A 10,995-nucleotide genomic window follows, 5' to 3' on the forward strand; every position below is an offset into this window, starting at 1 on the left:
TCATTTCGCTACAAATGCATTGTTTAGGGACGGCTTCTGTCAAGGAAAGAGAAGAAAAGGAGGAGGTGAAAAAGGGAGTGTGCAGAGATAGGTCGATAGTGGTTGGGCGGCATGGTGGCACAGTTGTTAGCACTGCTGCCGCACAGTGCCAGTTTGATTCCTGGCTTGGGTCATTGTCTGTACAGAGTCTGCATGTTTTCCCTGTGTCTGCCTGGGTTTCCTCCGGGTGCTCTGGTTTCCGCCCACAAGTCCAAAAGACGTGCTGGTTAGGTGCATTGGCCATGTTAAATTCTCTCTCGGTGTACCTGAACAGGTGTCGGAATGTGGCGACTAGAGGATTTTCACAGTAACTTCATTGCAGTGTTAATGTAACTTGTGACTAATAAATGAACTTTAACCTCAAAAATATGTAATTTCAGGACTTTGCAGAGATCACGTTAGCTTCGATGTGTAGAACGGATTTTATTCAAAGCGCTTTAAAATGTCTATTCCATGCTTCAGCTTAGCTTCCAGCTCTTTCCACTGCTTTGTTGACTTTTCTCTGAGTCTGTGCCCAGACTTAAAAAATCAATCACAGTGAGCATCAATAATAAATAGACTTACATGATCAACCACAGAAAAAATGAACACTAGAATGCTGACTTGCCAATTTAATGTTACATTTTACATTCTGTTTTTTCCATTATAGTGTTTTAAGAATTATTTTTAAAAAATATATAAAGAGACTCCAGTCCTTCCTTGGAATGGTAAGAGGACATATACTTTTTTAAAATACTTTTCCAATTCAATCAAATTCAATTCAGAGTCTCAACAAGTTGAGACATTTCAGATCCAGGCTGACAAGACAGGGCAAGCGACCAAACCACCCTGTCCTGGGCCCGATCTACATGAGCCAAGCTGATTGGAGAAGGTTCCTCTTCCAAGACTTGGGCTCATTTGCATCTTAGCCAAAAGGCCGAGATGCTGCTTTTAAAAATTGCTTCATATGAAACATATGAAGCTTCAATGTAACCTAATGACCTCAACCAAGTGCAGCATCCTCTCCATACTACACTTGATCTTAGCCAAAAGGCCGAGAAGCGATTTCTCATGGTGAAGATCAACAAGGTTTGATGTTCCGCTCTTCTTCTAAGATTAGTTAGCTGATCTCAATTTTTTTTATCCATTCGTGGGACATAGGCATCGCTGGTTGAGCAACATTTATTACCCATCCCTAGTTGCCCTTGAACTGAGTGGCATGCTAGACCATTTCAGAGGGCAGTTGGTTTGACTCTGAAGTCACATGTAGGCCAGACCAGGTAAGGACAGCAGATTTCCTTCCGTAAAAGATATTAGTGAACCAGGTGGGTTTTTCTGACAATCAACGTAGTTTCATGGCCATCATTCGTTTCTTACTTCCAGATTTTTTAAATTGAGTTCAAATTCCACCATCTGCCTTGGCAGGATTCGAACATGGGTCCCCAGAACATAGGCTGAATTTCTGGATTAATAGTCTAACGATAATACCACTAGGCCAACGATAAACTAAACTCAGTGCTCCAGAGTTACAGTGGAAATAATCTGTCTGGGTTCCTGCTCTGGACCCTTTTCTCTGTGACCACATCCAAGCTTACCCAACCAAACAAGTGAGCACTAAATGTAAATTGACTCGTTCAATCAAACACACAACAATTGAACACCACACCGGAGATCAATTGATTATTTCAGAAGCAAAATGATTGACAAATTTTCATTGCCAAGGGTATGAATGGTTAGGGAACCAATGTAGAGAGATGGAATTGAGATACAGATCAGCCATGTTCTAATTAAATGGAGGGCTGAATGGCCTAATCTTGTTCCTGTGTATTACACAAAAGCTGCTTCAAGCCCCGCAGCTTCCCTCGAGACACACATTTTCAATTTTGTTTCTTGCAACATACCCTGTACTTGTCAAAAAACAGACAACAAAGCGGAAGCTGCAATCATCCAAACCTCCGAGATTCACAATAGACAGAAAATAAAGAGCTGTAGCTCAGAATCGTTGTTCAATGAAAATAAAACTTTAATGTGCAGCAGTCACTTGCCACTTCTGAATATGTTTGAATGCATACAGACTTAAGGAGGTGTTAGATAATAGCTGGTGTTTCCGACAGCCTTATATCATTATTTGGGCTTTGAGTTTAATGGCAGATGACACAAGAATGGTTTGCTAGCTGTTTCTACCTTAGCGGATTATTACCAGCTGCTGGTTATATCGTGCTATGGTGCCTGGAATCCCCTGGTGACCTCGGTATTATGGCCTTGGTAAGGATGGACTCCAATCTTGATTGTTCCAAAATGTTCTCTAATTTTATATAACAAAAGTAGTTGACATGGTCATAGAGATTCACGGAGGTTTACAGCATGGAAACAGGCCATTTGGCCCAACTTGTCCACGCCTCCCAGTCCCAATTGCCTGCCTTTGGCCCATATCCCTCTACACCCATCTTACCCGTGCAACTGTCAAAATGCTTTTTAAAAGACAAAATTGTACCCACCTCTACTACTACCTCTGTCAGCCCATTGCAGACACTCACCACCCTCTGCGTGAAAAAATTGCCCCTCTGGACCTTTCTGTATCTCTCCCCACTCATCTTAAACTTATGCCCTCTAGTTTTAGACTCCCCTACCTTTGGGAAAAGATGTTGACTTTATCTATGCCCCTCATTATTTTATAGATCTCTATAAGATCACCCCCTAACCCTCCTACACTCCAGGGAAAAAAGTCCCAGTCTATCCAGCCTCTCCTTATAACTCAAACCATCAAGTCCCGGTAGCATCCGAGTAAATCTTTTCTGCACTCTTTCTAGTTTAATAATATCCTTTCTATAATAAGGTGATCAGAATTTTATGATCTTTATGATATGAGTGGGAAGAGCAAACTGCTAGATGTATACAACAACAATGAAGACTTGCTACCAGTTGGAAGAAACCTTTGAATGTTTGGGAACATTGGGAAGAGTAAAGCCCCCTGAATAAAGGCAAAATAATGCAGATACTGGAATCTGAAACAAAAACAGCCAACGCTGGAAAACCTCAGTAGGTCTGACAGCATCTGGGCAGAGAATAGAGTCAACGTTTCGTGTCTGGATGACCCTTCGTCAGAGCAGATCTGATGAAGGATCATCCTGAGTGATAGATCATAGAATCCTACAGTGCAGAAGGAGGCCATTCGGTCCATCAAGTCTGCATCGACTACAATCCCACCCAGACCCTATCCCCATAACCCCTTGCATTTACCCAAGTTAGTCCTCCTGATACTAAGGGGCAATTTAGCATGGCCAATCCACCTAACCTAACGAAACATGGGGCGGGATTTTCCAACCACGCTCACCCCAAAAACGGAAATACCCGTCCAAGGTCAACGGACATTTGCATGGTCCACTATGATTCGCTGTGATTCCCGTGCTGGGTTGGATGGAAAAATTGCGCCTTTAGGTTCTATTCTCTCTCCACAGATGCTGTCAGACCTGGTGAGATTTTCCAGCATTTTTCTGTCAGAGGCCCCTCAAACCTTTTTTCGCAAGTCAACTGGAGCAGGGGTGATCTGTGACCTAATTTCATCGAAGATCCTTAGCCCCATAAGTCTAAAATAACCTTGCCTAACAAAAATCTATCAAGTTCGGTTTTAAAAAATACAATTGATGCTCAACCTCAGCAGCTTTTTGAGAGAGAAAATTCTAGATTCCCATACCTCTTTGTGCCAAGAGGTGCTTCCTGACATCACCCCTGAAAAGCCTAGCGCAAATTTTAAGGTTAAATCCCCTTGTCCTGAATTCCCACACCAGAGGAAACAGTTTCTCACTGCCTAACCGATCAAATCCTTTAACCACCTTAAACATTTCAATTAGATCACCTCTTTACCCTACATTCAAGGAATACAAGACTCGTCCATGAAACATACAGATATAAAATTCCTTTTGGGGTGACGTTAAAATATATTGGGTATTTTTTTAATGGCAAGAAACAACCAATCATGATGCACCTGCAATTTGTTTGATTTTATTTGATTTATTATTGTTCCACAGTCCAAAGATGTGTGGGTTAGGTGGATTGGCCATGCTAATTTGCCCCTTAGTGTCAGGGGGATGAGCAGGTTAGATGTGTGGGGTTACAGGAATAAGGCCTGGGTGGGATTGTTATTGGTGCAGACTCAATGGGTTGAATGGCCTCCTTCTGCACTGTAGAGATTCTATGATTCTATGCATTGGCATACAGTGAAAAATATTGTCCCTTGCATGCTGTACAGACAAAATGTACCATTCATAGAGTACATGGGGGAGCAGGAAAGGAAAGGGTGCAGAATATAGTGCTACAGGCGTAGCGAGGGTGTGGAGAAAGATCAACTTAATGTAAGGTAGGCCCATTCAAAAGTCTGATGGCAGAGGAAGAAACTACTCTTGAGTCGGTTGGCACATGATTTCAGACTTTTGTATCTTTTTCCTGATGGAAGAAGGTGGAAGAAAGAATGTCCAGGGTGCGTGAGGTCCTTAATTATGCTGGCTGTTTTTCCGAGGCAGCGGGAAGTGTCGACAGAGTCAATGGATGGGAGGCTGGTTTGCGTGATGGACTGGGCTTCGTTAAGGACCTTTTGTGGTTTCTTGTGGTCATAGTCAGAGCAGGAGCCATACCAAGCTGTGATACAACCAGAAAGGATGCTTTCCATGGTGCATCTGTAAAAATGATACTGGTTTCTGAACCTCAAGCAGTTATTGAGCTGCTTAACGAGGCTCAGTGTTAGCAATGTTGTTGATCCAGATGTGGAGAGCAAGATTCAAGTGTAAATGAATATTAAGTATAATCAAGTTTTGAGATATCTACTTTATTGCCCTGTAATGCAATTCAGAATGGATAGCACCAAAGAACCTGTACACAAACTGATAAATTACTAAATGGATTTCCATGAACGGTAAACAATCCTCTTTTCTGCATATGACCATGATGATCATAGTTGGAGATACATTTAAATGTCTGTTGTTTGTGAGGTTTTTTAAAATAAATCTAAAGGTAGTTTTGCTCAGTGTTTTTAACCAAGAGTTTTATTCTTCATTGCCCAAAATAATATACAAATTTGAAAAACGTTAATATATCAGGAGTGGAACATAGGCTGGAATTTTACTGGCATGCTTGCTTGAGGCTCGTAAGATCGCACCTGAGGACAACAGAGAATACTGTTTTGCGAGCCTCGCCCACCTCAGGGCCATAGTGTTAAATCATTAATCTGCTGTATTTATATATATAGCACGGCTGTTAATTCATCAATGCTTGTGAGAATTGGTCATATTTTTAAATTACGTATGTAACTAAAATTCAGAATTAACCATGAGACCATAATCGTATGGTCAGAAGTAGGCCATTTGGCCCATCGAGTCTGCTCTGCCATTAAATGAGATCATGACGGCACAGTAGTGAAGTGGTTAGCACTGCTGCTTCTCAGCACCAGGGACCCGGGTTCAATTCCAGCCACGGGGTGACTGGCTGTGTGGAGTTTGCACATTCTGCCGTGTCTATGTGGGATTCATCCGGGTGCTCCAGTTTCCTCCCACAGTCCAAAGACGTGTGGGTTAGGTGGATTGGCCATGCCCCTTAATGTCAGAGGGTTATCAGGGTAAATTTGTGGGGTTACTGGGATAGGGCCTGGGTGGGACTGTGATTGGTGCAGGCTCAATGGGCTGAATGGCCTCCTTCTGCACTGTAGGGGTTCTATGATGACCGGTCTGCTAAGATAATCCTCAATTCCACTTTCCCACCTTATTCTCATAATCTTTGATTCCCTTCCTGATTTAAAATCTGTCTATCTCAGCCTTGACTCAACCTCTACAGCCCTGAGCAGTAAAGAATTTCACAGATTCACGAGAGAAGAACTTCCTCCTCATCAAACTGAAGGGAAAGGGATAAAGAATCAGAGAGTGAGGGGGAATTACAAAAAACGAGGAATATAGAAGGAATGGCTAAAAATGAAGAAGGAGAGAGAGAGAAAGGAAGGTTTGACTTCATGTTGTTTGTAATCATTGGTCAGAAAGATTACTCCACTGCAAAATGCTTTCCGTCAAGAAAGAAACATCAGAAATGCTAAAATGTAACTGCCTCATGTTTGAGGAAAATGTGAAACCATTGACAATGATGGAAGAATAGTCTTTTACTGCTTCTGGTCCCTCATTTTAGCCACATCATCTATCAGCTTTACAGCCTAAGAAACAAAGAAAGGTTTCTATTCTTGTCACTCAACAATGTTATTCCATGATAAGGGCAGCATGACGGCACAGTAGTTAGCATAGCTGTCTCACAGCGTGGAGGACCCGAGTTCGATTCCGGCCTCGGGTCACTGTCGGTGTTGGGTTTGCACATTCTCCCCGTGTCTGTGTGGGTTTCCTCTGCATGCTCCGGTTTCTTCACACACTCCAAAGATGTGCAGCTTAGGTTGATTGGCCATGCTAAATTGTCCCTTAATGTCAAGGAGATTAGCAGGGTAAGCATGTGGGGTTACGGGGTTAGGGCCTGGGTGGGATTGTGGTCGGCGCAGGCTCGATGGACCAAATGGCCTCCTTCTGCATTGTAGGGATTCTATGATATGAATTTACCCAGGAAAATCAGCTCCAAGAGATTGATGTCTACTTGAAGAAGAGTTCCCTTCTCAAAGAGGTGTTCTGGATTCTGTTTTTCCCGAAACCAAAATCACAAAATAGATCGTTAGCTCATTATCACAGTGCTGATTCTGGGATCTTCCTGTGCGCATTTCCTACATTTCCCACATTAGAAGAGTGACTGGACTTTAAAAGTTCTTGATTAGCTGTGAAGTGCTTTGGGATATCCTCAGATTATGATAGATGTTATATAAACGCAAGTTCCTGCTCTAATTTTTAACAATAAATATGGAAGGATTTGCACTTGGTCACGAATATCACTGACTATGACAAGGGCAGCCGCTGCACTAATGAGTAATCCTCCAATTACTATCAGTCTGTTGCTTCCGTTCAGCTACTAAATGTGCCAAGAGTCAATGATTAATTGCACTGCAAAAGTAATTTATTGCGTGAAGCATTTTGAGACATTCCAACATGACAAGACATACATATGGAGGGTGATTCTCCCATTCCGCTGTGCTGCGTTTTTAGTGCAGTGGGCCTGGAGATTCGAGCAGAGGCCGTTTCGGGGGCTCCCTGCTGGGACCCATAGCCACCACACATCTCCCAGTGCTGGATTCTGGCGCCATCAGCCAGAAATCAGTGTGGAGCTGCCTAATGTAATCATGTGAATACGATTTAAATGCTATTAGCCGTCCCGGGACTGAAATCTCTGGGTCCACTAGCCTCTCCCCCGTGCCAGGACTGATTCACTCCAGCAGGGTTAAGTAGAGTTCCCAACTTGCGGGAAGCTGGCAGCCCGATCCCGCTGGAACGAAAGGTGGCAATTGAGGCCCTCCCCAGAGGGCCAGAAGTAAGATGGTGGTGCCCCCTGGGCATTATTACCACCTTGGCAGTGACAGCCTGGGCCCCCTCGCACTGCCCAAGGGGCAAAGTGGTAATCCCCGGGGGGCCTAATGGAGTCAGGGCCCCTGGGGGATGATCGGTGGGGGTGGGGGGTCCTGCTGCCACTCTGCATTTGGGCTGGGAGACAGAGGCAGGGAGGCCAACAATTGGGGCTGGCCATTGGAGTGGGCGGGGGAGTCTTTTGGAGGGGTTAGGGCTGCATGGGGGGCGGGGGTCAGCACTGCAGGGGGTTGGATCAGGGCTGCCGGTGGGGGGGGCAGCGGGAGATTGAGGCGGGCCAGGAAGGTGGGCGTCCGGGGGGCCAGCGATTGAGCCGTGGGGGGGGGGGGGGGGGGGGTCACCACATCTGGTGATGCGGGGGGTCACGAGGCTGGCCAGCGATCGAGGGGTAGAGGGGTTGCTGCACATGCGCCGATGTGTACTGTGTGTACTGGGCGCTGACAGATTGGAACATGCGCAATGGCCCACTCAGTGCTATGCTGCCTGCCTCTCCAGTGGGAATGACAGCCTAATTCATGCTGGTGCATTCTGCAGTCATGATGTGGAGATGCCGGCGTTGGACTGGGGTAAGCACAGTAAGAAGTCTCACAACACCCTGTTGGACTTTAACCTGGTGTTGTGAGACTTCTTACTGTGCATTCTGCAGTGCACAGAGTGTGGGAGATTCATTTTGAAACTCCCACTGAAAAAGAAGTGAGATTTATTCCAGTTTTTACGCAAATTCAACACTTTTTTGGGAGAATCGCCCCCATGATATTTTATGTACAATTAAATATTCAAGGAGTATGTCTAAAGTGAATTTGCAAACCAGATACCTTTTACTGAAGAATTACATCTGCTTTGATCTTACAAAGTTATGTTTGCACGAAAGGGCTAAAGATTACAAAAGCAAGGAACCTAAAATACAACAATAAAACGCCACCCCCACTTTATTCTCATAACCCCGCACTTTTACCATGGCTAATCCCCTACACATCTCTGGGTCCACTAGCCTCTCCCCCGTGCCAGGACTGATTCACTCCAGCAGGGTTAAGTAGAGTTCCAACTTGCGGGAAGCTACACATCTTGGGTCACTACACACCTTGGGTCACTAAGGGGCAATGAAGCACAGTCAATCCACCTAACCTGCACATCTTTGGACTGTGGGAGGAAAACAATAAGAAAGTGTAGGGAAGCGATGACGTGGTCGTATTATCACTGGACAATTAATCCAGAAACTCAGCTCATGTTCTGGGTTCGAATCCCGCCATGGCAGATGGTGGAATTTGAATTCAATAAAAATTATCTGAAATTAAGAATCTGCTGATGACTGTGAAACCATTGTTGATTGTCAGAAAAGCCCATCTGGTTCACTAATGTCCTTCAGGGAAGGAAGTCTGCCGTCCTTACCTGGTCTGGCTTACATGTAACTCCAGAGTCACAGCAATGTGGTTGACTCTCAACTACCCTCTGAACAAGGACAACTGGGGATGGACAATAAGAAAATGCTGGCCAGCCAATGATGCCCATGTCCCATGAATGAATGAAAAAAAAACATGGAGGAAACCCACGCAGAAGTGGGGCGAACATACAAATTCCACACAGTCACCCGAGGCTGGAATTGAAACCAGGTCCCTGGCACTGTGAGGCGTCGATGGTAGTCATGATGTGGAGATGCCGGCGTTGGACTGGTATTTGCTACCAAATAAACCTGTTGGACTTTAACCTGGTGTTGTGAGACTTCTTACTGTGAGGCAGCAGTGCTGAGCACTAAGCCACCTCTACAGCATGTTAGAAGACAAGGCTAAACTGAACATGGCAGTTGAATCTGATGTGGTAACCAAGGACTTACAAAGTGAATGAATAGAGTCTGGACCGACGTAAATGCAGATGAAATTTAATACAGAGAGGGGCAAGGCAGTGAATAAAAAGAAGGAAGCAAAATAGACAATGGACATCTCAAATGGCATTGAACTAACTAATGGTGAAATGAAAGTGTTCTAACAGACTCAGCACTTAACATGTCAAGTCACTCCAGAACAGTAATCAACAAAGCAGATAGGATGCTGAATTATATTACTAAACCAGTAAATTACAAGCTAGCATTCTGTTGAGACTACAGCACTCTCGTCAGACCTCACACTGAGCGTTGGTTAGGCACAAAGGAAGCATCAAAGGTCTTAGAGCATTGCAGAAAAGAGACATTTCTCTGATCCCTGCTGTGAGAAAATTGATTCATGAGCAATGACTGGAGCAATTTGGTCTTTTCAGCCTTGAATGGAAGTAAGGCTGAGATCAAACTTGCTGGTCATTTATAAAATAGTGAAGGGTGCACAAAAGATAAATCCAGAGTGACAACAATAACCTGTGTTTATAGAGTACCTTTGCCGCAGAAAATTGTCCCAAGGTACATCACAGAAGCGCTATCAAGCACAATTTGGAACCATTTTAGGTGGTATTAGGGGAGACAATCAAAAGTGTGGTCGAAGAAGTATGTTTTAAGGAGAGTCTTAAGGAAAGAGAGGTGTGGAGGCAAAAGGGTTCAGGAGAAAACTTGAGAGTTTAGGCCTTTTGCAGCTGAAAGCACGGCCGCCAATTGTGGAGCGGGCAGGAAAAATCCGGAATAGTCGAGAGGCCAGCATTGGAGGATTGTAGATCTCCTGGAAGGCTCTCGGGCTGCGTGGAGGAGGTAAAGAGATAGGGAGGGGTCAAGCCATGGAGGAATTTGAAAGCAAGGATGAGAATTTTAAGATAAAGGCAAAACATTGCAGATGCTGGAATCTGAAACAAAAACAGAAAATGCCAGGGGAACTCAGCAGGTCTGACAGCATCTGTGGAGAGAGAATAGAGCCAATGTTTCGAGTCAGAGCTGACGAAGGGTCAGCTCGAAACATTGACTCCATCCTTTCTCCCCAGATGCTGTCGGACCTGCTGAGTTTCTCCAGCATTTTCTGTTTTTGTTTCAGATTCCAGCATCCGCAGTATTTTGCCTTTATCTTAAAAAGCCAATAATTGCAATCAGAGACACACATGCCCAACATCCCAGCTGCAATTATTGTTATATTTTAATCGCAACAAAAGATGCAGGGTTAAAGTTAGTTCTTGGACCACTGAAAGGCTCTCAGGCAAACATTGGTCCACAGAGGAACTTTTTTGAAAGTCCCTTTGCACAAGGTGGTGATTTGATTTTGATTTGATTTGATTTATTATTGTCACCTGTATTAACATACAGTGAAAAATATTGTTTCTTGCGCGCTATACAGACAGAGCATACCATTCATAGAGAAGGAAACGAGATGGTGCAGAATATAGTGTTAAAGTCATAGCTAGGGTGTAGAGAAAGATCAACTTAATGCAAGGTAGGTCCATTCAAAAATCTGACAGCAGCAGGGAAGAAGCTGTCCTTGAGTTGGTCGGTACGTGACCTCAGACTTTTGTATCTTTTTCCCAACAGAAGAAGGTGGAAGAGAGAATGTCTTTAATTATGCTGGCTGCTTTGCCGAGGCAG

General features: G+C 44.2%; 1 non-coding gene across 1 annotated transcript; it reads right to left on the minus strand.

Moving 5' to 3' along the window:
• Nucleotides 1-885: 885 nt before the first annotated feature.
• LOC144500180 (U2 spliceosomal RNA) lies at nt 886-1,084 on the minus strand. Its single transcript, XR_013498952.1, has one exon. It is a non-coding gene; the product is annotated as a U2 spliceosomal RNA (small nuclear RNA).
• Between the last annotated feature and the right edge of the window lie 9,911 nt (nt 1,085-10,995).

Source organism: Mustelus asterias, chromosome 10 (genome assembly GCF_964213995.1).
Source record: "Mustelus asterias chromosome 10, sMusAst1.hap1.1, whole genome shotgun sequence".
NCBI classification, from domain to species: domain Eukaryota; kingdom Metazoa; phylum Chordata; class Chondrichthyes; order Carcharhiniformes; family Triakidae; genus Mustelus; species Mustelus asterias.